The sequence below is a fragment of the Schistocerca serialis genome, unplaced genomic scaffold (assembly GCF_023864345.2).
Source record: "Schistocerca serialis cubense isolate TAMUIC-IGC-003099 unplaced genomic scaffold, iqSchSeri2.2 HiC_scaffold_1009, whole genome shotgun sequence".
Classification (NCBI taxonomy): Eukaryota; Metazoa; Arthropoda; class Insecta; order Orthoptera; family Acrididae; genus Schistocerca; species Schistocerca serialis.
The window spans coordinates 1-15927 of NW_026047194.1; the positions used below are offsets into that span (position 1 = coordinate 1).

The following is a 15927-nucleotide window of genomic DNA, read 5'->3' on the forward strand; positions in this document are numbered from 1 at the left end:
GGGTTCGATTCCCGGTACCGGAAGCGAAGTTTTTGCGCACACGACCCTCCATGTTTTGGCCCTCCAACCCTCGTTTGTCGCCCTCCTTCCGGAGCTTCAACCGAGCGTAATCGGGGAAAAAAGGCACGAGATGCAATTACTGTCAGCACCGGGATAAAGGGAGAAGAGGCACTGGTCCGCTGTTGGGCTGCTACCAGCGTCAGTGGCAAGTCGGTGAAGTCGCCAGTTGCGCCAGAAGCCAGCAATTACGCGTTCCAGTTATTCACATTGCCTGCAGCTGCTCCATCCCCCAACAAGTGTGAGCCCGGATAGCTCAGTCGGTAGAGCATTAGGCTTTTAACCTAAGGGTCCAGGGTTCGAGTCCCTGTCCGGGCGAAGATTTTAACGCTTCCGTAATGGCTCGTCTCGTAGCGCTGGTAGCCCTGCCGTAATCAGTGCACGGAGTTCGTTTCCTGTCAACATACTGCGCAGAACGGTTTGAGTTTTCACGATTCGAGGGAACTTTTTGGCTGCGAGCAGTCGTGGCCGAGTGGTTAAGGCGTCTGACTAGAAATCAGATTCCCTCTGGGAGCGTAGGTTCGAGTCCTACCGACTGCGTCTCTTTTTTTTATTTTTTTGTTTAAGAAGAAGGAGCAGAAAATTTCGCAGTTTGCCTGTCGTTTTGGTACTTCGCTACACCTCACCTCTCACAGCCGTTTATATCGCCTGTCCTCTTGATAAGGGCGAATTCCAAGCGTCAGCTTTCGCGTCAGCCGAGCAAAGTCGGGACAAGTCGGGACATACTACAGGATGGCCTGCGTGGAGCAACGACGGAAAGAAAACGTTAATTTAACAGCACGTGGCTCACATACTCATACGTAAAAATTTGCGCCCGTTGCGGTGGCCGGGAATCGAACCCGGATCAACTGCTTGGAAGGCAACTATGCTCACCATTACACCACCACCGCACAGCCGCTGCCCGTGACGCCGCGCTGTGTCGGCTTCCCGCCCGCCGGCAGCGGCCCACGGTGATAGTAGCTGTAGGCGCTTTACGAGGTAGGAGGGTGCATCCACACGCGTTCGGGCAGCGCCTCCACGCACGCTGCGTCTTTGGGCAAGACTCGTCGCCGCGGCCGCAAGGTTACTCACACGATAGTGATGAGCGGTCGCTTTAAGGCAGTGTAGTGGGGGACTCCGCGTGTGTAGCACTTTTTTCGGTTGTATCCGGCGTCGTTGGGTGGCAATCCCACTTTCCCTGCAGACAGCTACTCTGGAATATGCTCGGAAGCACGGTCGACCGCCCCCAACAAATGCAACTAAAAAAATGAGAACAACAACAAAAAAAGCGGCAGGTTGTTCGCCTACCACGCGGGCGGCCCGGGTTCGATTCCCGGCCGATGCATCGTTTTGCTGTTCTCGCTATAATGCTGCCGCGCCGATTGCTCGTTTGAGCTGCGTCAGCCTCAGAAATGTATAGCAGGATTCGCTGTGAGAAGAACCAAACACGCAGCACGCAAGAGACCGTACTTGGACGGACGCGTGCTATTTCTGAACTCTAGCGTCAGCCTGGCCCTACAGGCCGCTGTGTTCAGGTGCCGCAAGGGCGATGTACTGTAACCTCAGGCAGTGCTGCTTTCCGTTGGAAAAGCCGCGGCAGCAGTTTAATCTAGCAATTCGGGAAAGCACGTGTAGCAACACAACAGATTCTTGAGAAAGCGCAAACTGTCTATCTCTAATATGCGAGGCTTACCAAGTTTCCTGGGACGTTGGTTGCAGACGTGCCTCGGTAGCGCAGTGGCAGCGCGTAAGTCTCATAATCTTAAGGTCGTGAGTTCGATCCTCACCCGGGGCATATAATTTGCTGTACATCATGGCTGAATTAACGGCGTTGCTGTTGCTAGGGAACGAACTGAATTGTCGTTTGTTATCCACAAGGAGTCCACGCCTCAGCGTCAAAATGTTTACATCCAGCTATGGCAAGGTACAGCTTTGACCTTTCTCCTCCCCTGTTATGAGTAAAATATGATGCAAACAGCAATGAATAGTCAGTTTCGAGCTGTGCGCCATGCCAGTCTGTAGGCGCAAATATGCTCGCAAACAGAGAACACCACTGAGTCCGGATTCAGCACGAAATGCCAGAGGAGAGGGAGTAAATCTGACACTTATCGAGCAAATCCGGTGTGGTCTAGTGGCTAGGATACCTGGCTTTCACCCAGGAGGCCAGGGTTCGATTCCCGGTACCGGAAGCGAAGTTTTTGCGCACACGACCCTCCATGTTTTGGCCCTCCAACCCTCGTTTGTCGCCCTCCTTCCGGAGCTTCAACCGAGCGTAATCGGGGAAAAAAGGCACGAGATGCAATTACTGTCAGCACCGGGATAAAGGGAGAAGAGGCACTGGTCCGCTGTTGGGCTGCTACCAGCGTCAGTGGCAAGTCGGTGAAGTCGCCAGTTGCGCCAGAAGCCAGCAATTACGCGTTCCAGTTATTCACATTGCCTGCAGCTGCTCCATCCCCCAACAAGTGTGAGCCCGGATAGCTCAGTCGGTAGAGCATTAGGCTTTTAACCTAAGGGTCCAGGGTTCGAGTCCCTGTCCGGGCGAAGATTTTAACGCTTCCGTAATGGCTCGTCCTCGTAGCGCTGGTAGCCCTGCCGTAATCAGTGCACGGAGTTCGTTTCCTGTCAACATACTGCGCAGAACGGTTTGAGTTTTCACGATTCGAGGGAACTTTTTGGCTGCGAGCAGTCGTGGCCGAGTGGTTAAGGCGTCTGACTAGAAATCAGATTCCCTCTGGGAGCGTAGGTTCGAGTCCTACCGACTGCGTCTCTTTTTTTTTATTTTTTTGTTTAAGAAGAAGGAGCAGAAAATTTCGCAGTTTGCCTGTCGTTTTGGTACTTCGCTACACCTCACCTCTCACAGCCGTTTATATCGCCTGTCCTCTTGATAAGGGCGAATTCCAAGCGTCAGCTTTCGCGTCAGCCGAGCAAAGTCGGGACAAGTCGGGACATACTACAGGATGGCCTGCGTGGAGCAACGACGGAAAGAAAACGTTAATTTAACAGCACGTGGCTCACATACTCATACGTAAAAATTTGCGCCCGTTGCGGTGGCCGGGAATCGAACCCGGATCAACTGCTTGGAAGGCAACTATGCTCACCATTACACCACCACCGCACAGCCGCTGCCCGTGACGCCGCGCTGTGTCGGCTTCCCGCCCGCCGGCAGCGGCCCACGGTGATAGTAGCTGTAGGCGCTTTACGAGGTAGGAGGGTGCATCCACACGCGTTCGGGCAGCGCCTCCACGCACGCTGCGTCTTTGGGCAAGACTCGTCGCCGCGGCCGCAAGGTTACTCACACGATAGTGATGAGCGGTCGCTTTAAGGCAGTGTAGTGGGGGACTCCGCGTGTGTAGCACTTTTTTCGGTTGTATCCGGCGTCGTTGGGTGGCAATCCCACTTTCCCTGCAGACAGCTACTCTGGAATATGCTCGGGAAGCACGGTCGACCGCCCCCAACAAATGCAACTAAAAAAATGAGAACAACAACAAAAAAAGCGGCAGGTTGTTCGCCTACCACGCGGGCGGCCCGGGTTCGATTCCCGGCCGATGCATCGTTTTGCTGTTCTCGCTATAATGCTGCCGCGCCGATTGCTCGTTTGAGCTGCGTCAGCCTCAGAAATGTATAGCAGGATTCGCTGTGAGAAGAACCAAACACGCAGCACGCAAGAGACCGTACTTGGACGGACGCGTGCTATTTCTGAACTCTAGCGTCAGCCTGGCCCTACAGGCCGCTGTGTTCAGGTGCCGCAAGGGCGATGTACTGTAACCTCAGGCAGTGCTGCTTTCCGTTGGAAAAGCCGCGGCAGCAGTTTAATCTAGCAATTCGGGAAAGCACGTGTAGCAACACAACAGATTCTTGAGAAAGCGCAAACTGTCTATCTCTAATATGCGAGGCTTACCAAGTTTCCTGGGACGTTGGTTGCAGACGTGCCTCGGTAGCGCAGTGGGCAGCGCGTAAGTCTCATAATCTTAAGGTCGTGAGTTCGATCCTCACCCGGGGCATATAATTTGCTGTACATCATGGCTGAATTAACGGCGTTGCTGTTGCTAGGGAACGAACTGAATTGTCGTTTGTTATCCACAAGGAGTCCACGCCTCAGCGTCAAAATGTTTACATCCAGCTATGGCAAGGTACAGCTTTGACCTTTCTCCTCCCCTGTTATGAGTAAAATATGATGCAAACAGCAATGAATAGTCAGTTTCGAGCTGTGCGCCATGCCAGTCTGTAGGCGCAAATATGCTCGCAAACAGAGAACACCACTGAGTCCGGATTCAGCACGAAATGCCAGAGGAGAGGGAGTAAATCTGACACTTATCGAGCAAATCCGGTGTGGTCTAGTGGCTAGGATACCTGGCTTTCACCCAGGAGGCCAGGGTTCGATTCCCGGTACCGGAAGCGAAGTTTTTGCGCACACGACCCTCCATGTTTTGGCCCTCCAACCCTCGTTTGTCGCCCTCCTTCCGGAGCTTCAACCGAGCGTAATCGGGGAAAAAAGGCACGAGATGCAATTACTGTCAGCACCGGGATAAAGGGAGAAGAGGCACTGGTCCGCTGTTGGGCTGCTACCAGCGTCAGTGGCAAGTCGGTGAAGTCGCCAGTTGCGCCAGAAGCCAGCAATTACGCGTTCCAGTTATTCACATTGCCTGCAGCTGCTCCATCCCCCAACAAGTGTGAGCCCGGATAGCTCAGTCGGTAGAGCATTAGGCTTTTAACCTAAGGGTCCAGGGTTCGAGTCCCTGTCCGGGCGAAGATTTTAACGCTTCCGTAATGGCTCGTCTCGTAGCGCTGGTAGCCCTGCCGTAATCAGTGCACGGAGTTCGTTTCCTGTCAACATACTGCGCAGAACGGTTTGAGTTTTCACGATTCGAGGGAACTTTTTGGCTGCGAGCAGTCGTGGCCGAGTGGTTAAGGCGTCTGACTAGAAATCAGATTCCCTCTGGGAGCGTAGGTTCGAGTCCTACCGACTGCGTCTCTTTTTTTTATTTTTTTGTTTAAGAAGAAGGAGCAGAAAATTTCGCAGTTTGCCTGTCGTTTTGGTACTTCGCTACACCTCACCTCTCACAGCCGTTTATATCGCCTGTCCTCTTGATAAGGGCGAATTCCAAGCGTCAGCTTTCGCGTCAGCCGAGCAAAGTCGGGACAAGTCGGGACATACTACAGGATGGCCTGCGTGGAGCAACGACGGAAAGAAAACGTTAATTTAACAGCACGTGGCTCACATACTCATACGTAAAAATTTGCGCCCGTTGCGGTGGCCGGGAATCGAACCCGGATCAACTGCTTGGAAGGCAACTATGCTCACCATTACACCACCACCGCACAGCCGCTGCCCGTGACGCCGCGCTGTGTCGGCTTCCCGCCCGCCGGCAGCGGCCCACGGTGATAGTAGCTGTAGGCGCTTTACGAGGTAGGAGGGTGCATCCACACGCGTTCGGGCAGCGCCTCCACGCACGCTGCGTCTTTGGGCAAGACTCGTCGCCGCGGCCGCAAGGTTACTCACACGATAGTGATGAGCGGTCGCTTTAAGGCAGTGTAGTGGGGGACTCCGCGTGTGTAGCACTTTTTTCGGTTGTATCCGGCGTCGTTGGGTGGCAATCCCACTTTCCCTGCAGACAGCTACTCTGGAATATGCTCGGGAAGCACGGTCGACCGCCCCCAACAAATGCAACTAAAAAAATGAGAACAACAACAAAAAAAGCGGCAGGTTGTTCGCCTACCACGCGGGCGGCCCGGGTTCGATTCCCGGCCGATGCATCGTTTTGCTGTTCTCGCTATAATGCTGCCGCGCCGATTGCTCGTTTGAGCTGCGTCAGCCTCAGAAATGTATAGCAGGATTCGCTGTGAGAAGAACCAAACACGCAGCACGCAAGAGACCGTACTTGGACGGACGCGTGCTATTTCTGAACTCTAGCGTCAGCCTGGCCCTACAGGCCGCTGTGTTCAGGTGCCGCAAGGGCGATGTACTGTAACCTCAGGCAGTGCTGCTTTCCGTTGGAAAAGCCGCGGCAGCAGTTTAATCTAGCAATTCGGGAAAGCACGTGTAGCAACACAACAGATTCTTGAGAAAGCGCAAACTGTCTATCTCTAATATGCGAGGCTTACCAAGTTTCCTGGGACGTTGGTTGCAGACGTGCCTCGGTAGCGCAGTGGGCAGCGCGTAAGTCTCATAATCTTAAGGTCGTGAGTTCGATCCTCACCCGGGGCATATAATTTGCTGTACATCATGGCTGAATTAACGGCGTTGCTGTTGCTAGGGAACGAACTGAATTGTCGTTTGTTATCCACAAGGAGTCCACGCCTCAGCGTCAAAATGTTTACATCCAGCTATGGCAAGGTACAGCTTTGACCTTTCTCCTCCCCTGTTATGAGTAAAATATGATGCAAACAGCAATGAATAGTCAGTTTCGAGCTGTGCGCCATGCCAGTCTGTAGGCGCAAATATGCTCGCAAACAGAGAACACCACTGAGTCCGGATTCAGCACGAAATGCCAGAGGAGAGGGAGTAAATCTGACACTTATCGAGCAAATCCGGTGTGGTCTAGTGGCTAGGATACCTGGCTTTCACCCAGGAGGCCAGGGTTCGATTCCCGGTACCGGAAGCGAAGTTTTTGCGCACACGACCCTCCATGTTTTGGCCCTCCAACCCTCGTTTGTCGCCCTCCTTCCGGAGCTTCAACCGAGCGTAATCGGGGAAAAAAGGCACGAGATGCAATTACTGTCAGCACCGGGATAAAGGGAGAAGAGGCACTGGTCCGCTGTTGGGCTGCTACCAGCGTCAGTGGCAAGTCGGTGAAGTCGCCAGTTGCGCCAGAAGCCAGCAATTACGCGTTCCAGTTATTCACATTGCCTGCAGCTGCTCCATCCCCCAACAAGTGTGAGCCCGGATAGCTCAGTCGGTAGAGCATTAGGCTTTTAACCTAAGGGTCCAGGGTTCGAGTCCCTGTCCGGGCGAAGATTTTAACGCTTCCGTAATGGCTCGTCTCGTAGCGCTGGTAGCCCTGCCGTAATCAGTGCACGGAGTTCGTTTCCTGTCAACATACTGCGCAGAACGGTTTGAGTTTTCACGATTCGAGGGAACTTTTTGGCTGCGAGCAGTCGTGGCCGAGTGGTTAAGGCGTCTGACTAGAAATCAGATTCCCTCTGGGAGCGTAGGTTCGAGTCCTACCGACTGCGTCTCTTTTTTTTATTTTTTTGTTTAAGAAGAAGGAGCAGAAAATTTCGCAGTTTGCCTGTCGTTTTGGTACTTCGCTACACCTCACCTCTCACAGCCGTTTATATCGCCTGTCCTCTTGATAAGGGCGAATTCCAAGCGTCAGCTTTCGCGTCAGCCGAGCAAAGTCGGGACAAGTCGGGACATACTACAGGATGGCCTGCGTGGAGCAACGACGGAAAGAAAACGTTAATTTAACAGCACGTGGCTCACATACTCATACGTAAAAATTTGCGCCCGTTGCGGTGGCCGGGAATCGAACCCGGATCAACTGCTTGGAAGGCAACTATGCTCACCATTACACCACCACCGCACAGCCGCTGCCCGTGACGCCGCGCTGTGTCGGCTTCCCGCCCGCCGGCAGCGGCCCACGGTGATAGTAGCTGTAGGCGCTTTACGAGGTAGGAGGGTGCATCCACACGCGTTCGGGCAGCGCCTCCACGCACGCTGCGTCTTTGGGCAAGACTCGTCGCCGCGGCCGCAAGGTTACTCACACGATAGTGATGAGCGGTCGCTTTAAGGCAGTGTAGTGGGGGACTCCGCGTGTGTAGCACTTTTTTCGGTTGTATCCGGCGTCGTTGGGTGGCAATCCCACTTTCCCTGCAGACAGCTACTCTGGAATATGCTCGGGAAGCACGGTCGACCGCCCCCAACAAATGCAACTAAAAAAATGAGAACAACAACAAAAAAAGCGGCAGGTTGTTCGCCTACCACGCGGGCGGCCCGGGTTCGATTCCCGGCCGATGCATCGTTTTGCTGTTCTCGCTATAATGCTGCCGCGCCGATTGCTCGTTTGAGCTGCGTCAGCCTCAGAAATGTATAGCAGGATTCGCTGTGAGAAGAACCAAACACGCAGCACGCAAGAGACCGTACTTGGACGGACGCGTGCTATTTCTGAACTCTAGCGTCAGCCTGGCCCTACAGGCCGCTGTGTTCAGGTGCCGCAAGGGCGATGTACTGTAACCTCAGGCAGTGCTGCTTTCCGTTGGAAAAGCCGCGGCAGCAGTTTAATCTAGCAATTCGGGAAAGCACGTGTAGCAACACAACAGATTCTTGAGAAAGCGCAAACTGTCTATCTCTAATATGCGAGGCTTACCAAGTTTCCTGGGACGTTGGTTGCAGACGTGCCTCGGTAGCGCAGTGGGCAGCGCGTAAGTCTCATAATCTTAAGGTCGTGAGTTCGATCCTCACCCGGGGCATATAATTTGCTGTACATCATGGCTGAATTAACGGCGTTGCTGTTGCTAGGGAACGAACTGAATTGTCGTTTGTTATCCACAAGGAGTCCACGCCTCAGCGTCAAAATGTTTACATCCAGCTATGGCAAGGTACAGCTTTGACCTTTCTCCTCCCCTGTTATGAGTAAAATATGATGCAAACAGCAATGAATAGTCAGTTTCGAGCTGTGCGCCATGCCAGTCTGTAGGCGCAAATATGCTCGCAAACAGAGAACACCACTGAGTCCGGATTCAGCACGAAATGCCAGAGGAGAGGGAGTAAATCTGACACTTATCGAGCAAATCCGGTGTGGTCTAGTGGCTAGGATACCTGGCTTTCACCCAGGAGGCCAGGGTTCGATTCCCGGTACCGGAAGCGAAGTTTTTGCGCACACGACCCTCCATGTTTTGGCCCTCCAACCCTCGTTTGTCGCCCTCCTTCCGGAGCTTCAACCGAGCGTAATCGGGGAAAAAAGGCACGAGATGCAATTACTGTCAGCACCGGGATAAAGGGAGAAGAGGCACTGGTCCGCTGTTGGGCTGCTACCAGCGTCAGTGGCAAGTCGGTGAAGTCGCCAGTTGCGCCAGAAGCCAGCAATTACGCGTTCCAGTTATTCACATTGCCTGCAGCTGCTCCATCCCCCAACAAGTGTGAGCCCGGATAGCTCAGTCGGTAGAGCATTAGGCTTTTAACCTAAGGGTCCAGGGTTCGAGTCCCTGTCCGGGCGAAGATTTTAACGCTTCCGTAATGGCTCGTCTCGTAGCGCTGGTAGCCCTGCCGTAATCAGTGCACGGAGTTCGTTTCCTGTCAACATACTGCGCAGAACGGTTTGAGTTTTCACGATTCGAGGGAACTTTTTGGCTGCGAGCAGTCGTGGCCGAGTGGTTAAGGCGTCTGACTAGAAATCAGATTCCCTCTGGGAGCGTAGGTTCGAGTCCTACCGACTGCGTCTCTTTTTTTTATTTTTTTGTTTAAGAAGAAGGAGCAGAAAATTTCGCAGTTTGCCTGTCGTTTTGGTACTTCGCTACACCTCACCTCTCACAGCCGTTTATATCGCCTGTCCTCTTGATAAGGGCGAATTCCAAGCGTCAGCTTTCGCGTCAGCCGAGCAAAGTCGGGACAAGTCGGGACATACTACAGGATGGCCTGCGTGGAGCAACGACGGAAAGAAAACGTTAATTTAACAGCACGTGGCTCACATACTCATACGTAAAAATTTGCGCCCGTTGCGGTGGCCGGGAATCGAACCCGGATCAACTGCTTGGAAGGCAACTATGCTCACCATTACACCACCACCGCACAGCCGCTGCCCGTGACGCCGCGCTGTGTCGGCTTCCCGCCCGCCGGCAGCGGCCCACGGTGATAGTAGCTGTAGGCGCTTTACGAGGTAGGAGGGTGCATCCACACGCGTTCGGGCAGCGCCTCCACGCACGCTGCGTCTTTGGGCAAGACTCGTCGCCGCGGCCGCAAGGTTACTCACACGATAGTGATGAGCGGTCGCTTTAAGGCAGTGTAGTGGGGGACTCCGCGTGTGTAGCACTTTTTTCGGTTGTATCCGGCGTCGTTGGGTGGCAATCCCACTTTCCCTGCAGACAGCTACTCTGGAATATGCTCGGGAAGCACGGTCGACCGCCCCCAACAAATGCAACTAAAAAAATGAGAACAACAACAAAAAAAGCGGCAGGTTGTTCGCCTACCACGCGGGCGGCCCGGGTTCGATTCCCGGCCGATGCATCGTTTTGCTGTTCTCGCTATAATGCTGCCGCGCCGATTGCTCGTTTGAGCTGCGTCAGCCTCAGAAATGTATAGCAGGATTCGCTGTGAGAAGAACCAAACACGCAGCACGCAAGAGACCGTACTTGGACGGACGCGTGCTATTTCTGAACTCTAGCGTCAGCCTGGCCCTACAGGCCGCTGTGTTCAGGTGCCGCAAGGGCGATGTACTGTAACCTCAGGCAGTGCTGCTTTCCGTTGGAAAAGCCGCGGCAGCAGTTTAATCTAGCAATTCGGGAAAGCACGTGTAGCAACACAACAGATTCTTGAGAAAGCGCAAACTGTCTATCTCTAATATGCGAGGCTTACCAAGTTTCCTGGGACGTTGGTTGCAGACGTGCCTCGGTAGCGCAGTGGGCAGCGCGTAAGTCTCATAATCTTAAGGTCGTGAGTTCGATCCTCACCCGGGGCATATAATTTGCTGTACATCATGGCTGAATTAACGGCGTTGCTGTTGCTAGGGAACGAACTGAATTGTCGTTTGTTATCCACAAGGAGTCCACGCCTCAGCGTCAAAATGTTTACATCCAGCTATGGCAAGGTACAGCTTTGACCTTTCTCCTCCCCTGTTATGAGTAAAATATGATGCAAACAGCAATGAATAGTCAGTTTCGAGCTGTGCGCCATGCCAGTCTGTAGGCGCAAATATGCTCGCAAACAGAGAACACCACTGAGTCCGGATTCAGCACGAAATGCCAGAGGAGAGGGAGTAAATCTGACACTTATCGAGCAAATCCGGTGTGGTCTAGTGGCTAGGATACCTGGCTTTCACCCAGGAGGCCAGGGTTCGATTCCCGGTACCGGAAGCGAAGTTTTTGCGCACACGACCCTCCATGTTTTGGCCCTCCAACCCTCGTTTGTCGCCCTCCTTCCGGAGCTTCAACCGAGCGTAATCGGGGAAAAAAGGCACGAGATGCAATTACTGTCAGCACCGGGATAAAGGGAGAAGAGGCACTGGTCCGCTGTTGGGCTGCTACCAGCGTCAGTGGCAAGTCGGTGAAGTCGCCAGTTGCGCCAGAAGCCAGCAATTACGCGTTCCAGTTATTCACATTGCCTGCAGCTGCTCCATCCCCCAACAAGTGTGAGCCCGGATAGCTCAGTCGGTAGAGCATTAGGCTTTTAACCTAAGGGTCCAGGGTTCGAGTCCCTGTCCGGGCGAAGATTTTAACGCTTCCGTAATGGCTCGTCTCGTAGCGCTGGTAGCCCTGCCGTAATCAGTGCACGGAGTTCGTTTCCTGTCAACATACTGCGCAGAACGGTTTGAGTTTTCACGATTCGAGGGAACTTTTTGGCTGCGAGCAGTCGTGGCCGAGTGGTTAAGGCGTCTGACTAGAAATCAGATTCCCTCTGGGAGCGTAGGTTCGAGTCCTACCGACTGCGTCTCTTTTTTTTATTTTTTTGTTTAAGAAGAAGGAGCAGAAAATTTCGCAGTTTGCCTGTCGTTTTGGTACTTCGCTACACCTCACCTCTCACAGCCGTTTATATCGCCTGTCCTCTTGATAAGGGCGAATTCCAAGCGTCAGCTTTCGCGTCAGCCGAGCAAAGTCGGGACAAGTCGGGACATACTACAGGATGGCCTGCGTGGAGCAACGACGGAAAGAAAACGTTAATTTAACAGCACGTGGCTCACATACTCATACGTAAAAATTTGCGCCCGTTGCGGTGGCCGGGAATCGAACCCGGATCAACTGCTTGGAAGGCAACTATGCTCACCATTACACCACCACCGCACAGCCGCTGCCCGTGACGCCGCGCTGTGTCGGCTTCCCGCCCGCCGGCAGCGGCCCACGGTGATAGTAGCTGTAGGCGCTTTACGAGGTAGGAGGGTGCATCCACACGCGTTCGGGCAGCGCCTCCACGCACGCTGCGTCTTTGGGCAAGACTCGTCGCCGCGGCCGCAAGGTTACTCACACGATAGTGATGAGCGGTCGCTTTAAGGCAGTGTAGTGGGGGACTCCGCGTGTGTAGCACTTTTTTCGGTTGTATCCGGCGTCGTTGGGTGGCAATCCCACTTTCCCTGCAGACAGCTACTCTGGAATATGCTCGGGAAGCACGGTCGACCGCCCCCAACAAATGCAACTAAAAAAATGAGAACAACAACAAAAAAAGCGGCAGGTTGTTCGCCTACCACGCGGGCGGCCCGGGTTCGATTCCCGGCCGATGCATCGTTTTGCTGTTCTCGCTATAATGCTGCCGCGCCGATTGCTCGTTTGAGCTGCGTCAGCCTCAGAAATGTATAGCAGGATTCGCTGTGAGAAGAACCAAACACGCAGCACGCAAGAGACCGTACTTGGACGGACGCGTGCTATTTCTGAACTCTAGCGTCAGCCTGGCCCTACAGGCCGCTGTGTTCAGGTGCCGCAAGGGCGATGTACTGTAACCTCAGGCAGTGCTGCTTTCCGTTGGAAAAGCCGCGGCAGCAGTTTAATCTAGCAATTCGGGAAAGCACGTGTAGCAACACAACAGATTCTTGAGAAAGCGCAAACTGTCTATCTCTAATATGCGAGGCTTACCAAGTTTCCTGGGACGTTGGTTGCAGACGTGCCTCGGTAGCGCAGTGGGCAGCGCGTAAGTCTCATAATCTTAAGGTCGTGAGTTCGATCCTCACCCGGGGCATATAATTTGCTGTACATCATGGCTGAATTAACGGCGTTGCTGTTGCTAGGGAACGAACTGAATTGTCGTTTGTTATCCACAAGGAGTCCACGCCTCAGCGTCAAAATGTTTACATCCAGCTATGGCAAGGTACAGCTTTGACCTTTCTCCTCCCCTGTTATGAGTAAAATATGATGCAAACAGCAATGAATAGTCAGTTTCGAGCTGTGCGCCATGCCAGTCTGTAGGCGCAAATATGCTCGCAAACAGAGAACACCACTGAGTCCGGATTCAGCACGAAATGCCAGAGGAGAGGGAGTAAATCTGACACTTATCGAGCAAATCCGGTGTGGTCTAGTGGCTAGGATACCTGGCTTTCACCCAGGAGGCCAGGGTTCGATTCCCGGTACCGGAAGCGAAGTTTTTGCGCACACGACCCTCCATGTTTTGGCCCTCCAACCCTCGTTTGTCGCCCTCCTTCCGGAGCTTCAACCGAGCGTAATCGGGGAAAAAAGGCACGAGATGCAATTACTGTCAGCACCGGGATAAAGGGAGAAGAGGCACTGGTCCGCTGTTGGGCTGCTACCAGCGTCAGTGGCAAGTCGGTGAAGTCGCCAGTTGCGCCAGAAGCCAGCAATTACGCGTTCCAGTTATTCACATTGCCTGCAGCTGCTCCATCCCCCAACAAGTGTGAGCCCGGATAGCTCAGTCGGTAGAGCATTAGGCTTTTAACCTAAGGGTCCAGGGTTCGAGTCCCTGTCCGGGCGAAGATTTTAACGCTTCCGTAATGGCTCGTCTCGTAGCGCTGGTAGCCCTGCCGTAATCAGTGCACGGAGTTCGTTTCCTGTCAACATACTGCGCAGAACGGTTTGAGTTTTCACGATTCGAGGGAACTTTTTGGCTGCGAGCAGTCGTGGCCGAGTGGTTAAGGCGTCTGACTAGAAATCAGATTCCCTCTGGGAGCGTAGGTTCGAGTCCTACCGACTGCGTCTCTTTTTTTTATTTTTTTGTTTAAGAAGAAGGAGCAGAAAATTTCGCAGTTTGCCTGTCGTTTTGGTACTTCGCTACACCTCACCTCTCACAGCCGTTTATATCGCCTGTCCTCTTGATAAGGGCGAATTCCAAGCGTCAGCTTTCGCGTCAGCCGAGCAAAGTCGGGACAAGTCGGGACATACTACAGGATGGCCTGCGTGGAGCAACGACGGAAAGAAAACGTTAATTTAACAGCACGTGGCTCACATACTCATACGTAAAAATTTGCGCCCGTTGCGGTGGCCGGGAATCGAACCCGGATCAACTGCTTGGAAGGCAACTATGCTCACCATTACACCACCACCGCACAGCCGCTGCCCGTGACGCCGCGCTGTGTCGGCTTCCCGCCCGCCGGCAGCGGCCCACGGTGATAGTAGCTGTAGGCGCTTTACGAGGTAGGAGGGTGCATCCACACGCGTTCGGGCAGCGCCTCCACGCACGCTGCGTCTTTGGGCAAGACTCGTCGCCGCGGCCGCAAGGTTACTCACACGATAGTGATGAGCGGTCGCTTTAAGGCAGTGTAGTGGGGGACTCCGCGTGTGTAGCACTTTTTTCGGTTGTATCCGGCGTCGTTGGGTGGCAATCCCACTTTCCCTGCAGACAGCTACTCTGGAATATGCTCGGGAAGCACGGTCGACCGCCCCCAACAAATGCAACTAAAAAAATGAGAACAACAACAAAAAAAGCGGCAGGTTGTTCGCCTACCACGCGGGCGGCCCGGGTTCGATTCCCGGCCGATGCATCGTTTTGCTGTTCTCGCTATAATGCTGCCGCGCCGATTGCTCGTTTGAGCTGCGTCAGCCTCAGAAATGTATAGCAGGATTCGCTGTGAGAAGAACCAAACACGCAGCACGCAAGAGACCGTACTTGGACGGACGCGTGCTATTTCTGAACTCTAGCGTCAGCCTGGCCCTACAGGCCGCTGTGTTCAGGTGCCGCAAGGGCGATGTACTGTAACCTCAGGCAGTGCTGCTTTCCGTTGGAAAAGCCGCGGCAGCAGTTTAATCTAGCAATTCGGGAAAGCACGTGTAGCAACACAACAGATTCTTGAGAAAGCGCAAACTGTCTATCTCTAATATGCGAGGCTTACCAAGTTTCCTGGGACGTTGGTTGCAGACGTGCCTCGGTAGCGCAGTGGGCAGCGCGTAAGTCTCATAATCTTAAGGTCGTGAGTTCGATCCTCACCCGGGGCATATAATTTGCTGTACATCATGGCTGAATTAACGGCGTTGCTGTTGCTAGGGAACGAACTGAATTGTCGTTTGTTATCCACAAGGAGTCCACGCCTCAGCGTCAAAATGTTTACATCCAGCTATGGCAAGGTACAGCTTTGACCTTTCTCCTCCCCTGTTATGAGTAAAATATGATGCAAACAGCAATGAATAGTCAGTTTCGAGCTGTGCGCCATGCCAGTCTGTAGGCGCAAATATGCTCGCAAACAGAGAACACCACTGAGTCCGGATTCAGCACGAAATGCCAGAGGAGAGGGAGTAAATCTGACACTTATCGAGCAAATCCGGTGTGGTCTAGTGGCTAGGATACCTGGCTTTCACCCAGGAGGCCAGGGTTCGATTCCCGGTACCGGAAGCGAAGTTTTTGCGCACACGACCCTCCATGTTTTGGCCCTCCAACCCTCGTTTGTCGCCCTCCTTCCGGAGCTTCAACCGAGCGTAATCGGGGAAAAAAGGCACGAGATGCAATTACTGTCAGCACCGGGATAAAGGGAGAAGAGGCACTGGTCCGCTGTTGGGCTGCTACCAGCGTCAGTGGCAAGTCGGTGAAGTCGCCAGTTGCGCCAGAAGCCAGCAATTACGCGTTCCAGTTATTCACATTGCCTGCAGCTGCTCCATCCCCCAACAAGTGTGAGCCCGGATAGCTCAGTCGGTAGAGCATTAGGCTTTTAACCTAAGGGTCCAGGGTTCGAGTCCCTGTCCGGGCGAAGATTTTAACGCTTCCGTAATGGCTCGTCTCGTAGCGCTGGTAGCCCTGCCGTAATCAGTGCACGGAGTTCGTTTCCTGTCAACATACTGCGCAGAACGGTTTGAGTTTTCACGATTCGAGGG

The 15927-nt window shown here is 53.6% G+C and overlaps 36 non-coding genes across 36 annotated transcripts; 29 read left to right on the forward strand and 7 right to left on the reverse strand.

Moving 5' to 3' along the window:
• The first annotated feature begins 302 nt into the window (after positions 1-302).
• Positions 303-375, forward strand: Trnak-uuu (transfer RNA lysine (anticodon UUU)). The gene has a single exon. It is a non-coding gene; the product is annotated as a tRNA-Lys (tRNA).
• A 140-nt stretch (positions 376-515) lies between these two features.
• On the forward strand, positions 516-597 carry Trnas-aga (transfer RNA serine (anticodon AGA)). Its single transcript has one exon. It is a non-coding gene; the product is annotated as a tRNA-Ser (tRNA).
• A 278-nt stretch (positions 598-875) lies between these two features.
• Trnag-ucc (transfer RNA glycine (anticodon UCC)) lies at positions 876-947 on the reverse strand. The gene has a single exon. It is a non-coding gene; the product is annotated as a tRNA-Gly (tRNA).
• Positions 948-1759: 812 nt separating this feature from the next.
• On the forward strand, positions 1760-1831 carry Trnam-cau (transfer RNA methionine (anticodon CAU)). The gene has a single exon. It is a non-coding gene; the product is annotated as a tRNA-Met (tRNA).
• Positions 1832-2153: 322 nt separating this feature from the next.
• Trnae-uuc (transfer RNA glutamic acid (anticodon UUC)) lies at positions 2154-2225 on the forward strand. The gene has a single exon. It is a non-coding gene; the product is annotated as a tRNA-Glu (tRNA).
• Positions 2226-2504: 279 nt separating this feature from the next.
• Trnak-uuu (transfer RNA lysine (anticodon UUU)) lies at positions 2505-2577 on the forward strand. The gene has a single exon. It is a non-coding gene; the product is annotated as a tRNA-Lys (tRNA).
• A 141-nt stretch (positions 2578-2718) lies between these two features.
• Positions 2719-2800, forward strand: Trnas-aga (transfer RNA serine (anticodon AGA)). The gene has a single exon. It is a non-coding gene; the product is annotated as a tRNA-Ser (tRNA).
• A 279-nt stretch (positions 2801-3079) lies between these two features.
• Trnag-ucc (transfer RNA glycine (anticodon UCC)) lies at positions 3080-3151 on the reverse strand. Its single transcript has one exon. It is a non-coding gene; the product is annotated as a tRNA-Gly (tRNA).
• An 813-nt stretch (positions 3152-3964) lies between these two features.
• Trnam-cau (transfer RNA methionine (anticodon CAU)) lies at positions 3965-4037 on the forward strand. Its single transcript has one exon. It is a non-coding gene; the product is annotated as a tRNA-Met (tRNA).
• Positions 4038-4359: 322 nt separating this feature from the next.
• Positions 4360-4431, forward strand: Trnae-uuc (transfer RNA glutamic acid (anticodon UUC)). Its single transcript has one exon. It is a non-coding gene; the product is annotated as a tRNA-Glu (tRNA).
• Positions 4432-4710: 279 nt separating this feature from the next.
• Positions 4711-4783, forward strand: Trnak-uuu (transfer RNA lysine (anticodon UUU)). The gene has a single exon. It is a non-coding gene; the product is annotated as a tRNA-Lys (tRNA).
• Positions 4784-4923: 140 nt separating this feature from the next.
• Trnas-aga (transfer RNA serine (anticodon AGA)) lies at positions 4924-5005 on the forward strand. The gene has a single exon. It is a non-coding gene; the product is annotated as a tRNA-Ser (tRNA).
• Positions 5006-5283: 278 nt separating this feature from the next.
• On the reverse strand, positions 5284-5355 carry Trnag-ucc (transfer RNA glycine (anticodon UCC)). Its single transcript has one exon. It is a non-coding gene; the product is annotated as a tRNA-Gly (tRNA).
• Positions 5356-6168: 813 nt separating this feature from the next.
• Positions 6169-6241, forward strand: Trnam-cau (transfer RNA methionine (anticodon CAU)). Its single transcript has one exon. It is a non-coding gene; the product is annotated as a tRNA-Met (tRNA).
• Positions 6242-6563: 322 nt separating this feature from the next.
• On the forward strand, positions 6564-6635 carry Trnae-uuc (transfer RNA glutamic acid (anticodon UUC)). The gene has a single exon. It is a non-coding gene; the product is annotated as a tRNA-Glu (tRNA).
• A 279-nt stretch (positions 6636-6914) lies between these two features.
• On the forward strand, positions 6915-6987 carry Trnak-uuu (transfer RNA lysine (anticodon UUU)). The gene has a single exon. It is a non-coding gene; the product is annotated as a tRNA-Lys (tRNA).
• A 140-nt stretch (positions 6988-7127) lies between these two features.
• Positions 7128-7209, forward strand: Trnas-aga (transfer RNA serine (anticodon AGA)). The gene has a single exon. It is a non-coding gene; the product is annotated as a tRNA-Ser (tRNA).
• Positions 7210-7487: 278 nt separating this feature from the next.
• Trnag-ucc (transfer RNA glycine (anticodon UCC)) lies at positions 7488-7559 on the reverse strand. The gene has a single exon. It is a non-coding gene; the product is annotated as a tRNA-Gly (tRNA).
• Positions 7560-8372: 813 nt separating this feature from the next.
• On the forward strand, positions 8373-8445 carry Trnam-cau (transfer RNA methionine (anticodon CAU)). Its single transcript has one exon. It is a non-coding gene; the product is annotated as a tRNA-Met (tRNA).
• Positions 8446-8767: 322 nt separating this feature from the next.
• Trnae-uuc (transfer RNA glutamic acid (anticodon UUC)) lies at positions 8768-8839 on the forward strand. Its single transcript has one exon. It is a non-coding gene; the product is annotated as a tRNA-Glu (tRNA).
• Positions 8840-9118: 279 nt separating this feature from the next.
• On the forward strand, positions 9119-9191 carry Trnak-uuu (transfer RNA lysine (anticodon UUU)). The gene has a single exon. It is a non-coding gene; the product is annotated as a tRNA-Lys (tRNA).
• Positions 9192-9331: 140 nt separating this feature from the next.
• Trnas-aga (transfer RNA serine (anticodon AGA)) lies at positions 9332-9413 on the forward strand. The gene has a single exon. It is a non-coding gene; the product is annotated as a tRNA-Ser (tRNA).
• A 278-nt stretch (positions 9414-9691) lies between these two features.
• On the reverse strand, positions 9692-9763 carry Trnag-ucc (transfer RNA glycine (anticodon UCC)). Its single transcript has one exon. It is a non-coding gene; the product is annotated as a tRNA-Gly (tRNA).
• An 813-nt stretch (positions 9764-10576) lies between these two features.
• Trnam-cau (transfer RNA methionine (anticodon CAU)) lies at positions 10577-10649 on the forward strand. Its single transcript has one exon. It is a non-coding gene; the product is annotated as a tRNA-Met (tRNA).
• A 322-nt stretch (positions 10650-10971) lies between these two features.
• On the forward strand, positions 10972-11043 carry Trnae-uuc (transfer RNA glutamic acid (anticodon UUC)). Its single transcript has one exon. It is a non-coding gene; the product is annotated as a tRNA-Glu (tRNA).
• A 279-nt stretch (positions 11044-11322) lies between these two features.
• Positions 11323-11395, forward strand: Trnak-uuu (transfer RNA lysine (anticodon UUU)). Its single transcript has one exon. It is a non-coding gene; the product is annotated as a tRNA-Lys (tRNA).
• A 140-nt stretch (positions 11396-11535) lies between these two features.
• On the forward strand, positions 11536-11617 carry Trnas-aga (transfer RNA serine (anticodon AGA)). The gene has a single exon. It is a non-coding gene; the product is annotated as a tRNA-Ser (tRNA).
• A 278-nt stretch (positions 11618-11895) lies between these two features.
• On the reverse strand, positions 11896-11967 carry Trnag-ucc (transfer RNA glycine (anticodon UCC)). Its single transcript has one exon. It is a non-coding gene; the product is annotated as a tRNA-Gly (tRNA).
• An 813-nt stretch (positions 11968-12780) lies between these two features.
• Positions 12781-12853, forward strand: Trnam-cau (transfer RNA methionine (anticodon CAU)). The gene has a single exon. It is a non-coding gene; the product is annotated as a tRNA-Met (tRNA).
• Positions 12854-13175: 322 nt separating this feature from the next.
• Positions 13176-13247, forward strand: Trnae-uuc (transfer RNA glutamic acid (anticodon UUC)). Its single transcript has one exon. It is a non-coding gene; the product is annotated as a tRNA-Glu (tRNA).
• Positions 13248-13526: 279 nt separating this feature from the next.
• On the forward strand, positions 13527-13599 carry Trnak-uuu (transfer RNA lysine (anticodon UUU)). The gene has a single exon. It is a non-coding gene; the product is annotated as a tRNA-Lys (tRNA).
• Positions 13600-13739: 140 nt separating this feature from the next.
• Trnas-aga (transfer RNA serine (anticodon AGA)) lies at positions 13740-13821 on the forward strand. The gene has a single exon. It is a non-coding gene; the product is annotated as a tRNA-Ser (tRNA).
• A 278-nt stretch (positions 13822-14099) lies between these two features.
• Positions 14100-14171, reverse strand: Trnag-ucc (transfer RNA glycine (anticodon UCC)). Its single transcript has one exon. It is a non-coding gene; the product is annotated as a tRNA-Gly (tRNA).
• An 813-nt stretch (positions 14172-14984) lies between these two features.
• Positions 14985-15057, forward strand: Trnam-cau (transfer RNA methionine (anticodon CAU)). Its single transcript has one exon. It is a non-coding gene; the product is annotated as a tRNA-Met (tRNA).
• Positions 15058-15379: 322 nt separating this feature from the next.
• On the forward strand, positions 15380-15451 carry Trnae-uuc (transfer RNA glutamic acid (anticodon UUC)). The gene has a single exon. It is a non-coding gene; the product is annotated as a tRNA-Glu (tRNA).
• A 279-nt stretch (positions 15452-15730) lies between these two features.
• Positions 15731-15803, forward strand: Trnak-uuu (transfer RNA lysine (anticodon UUU)). The gene has a single exon. It is a non-coding gene; the product is annotated as a tRNA-Lys (tRNA).
• The last annotated feature ends 124 nt before the right edge of the window (positions 15804-15927 follow it).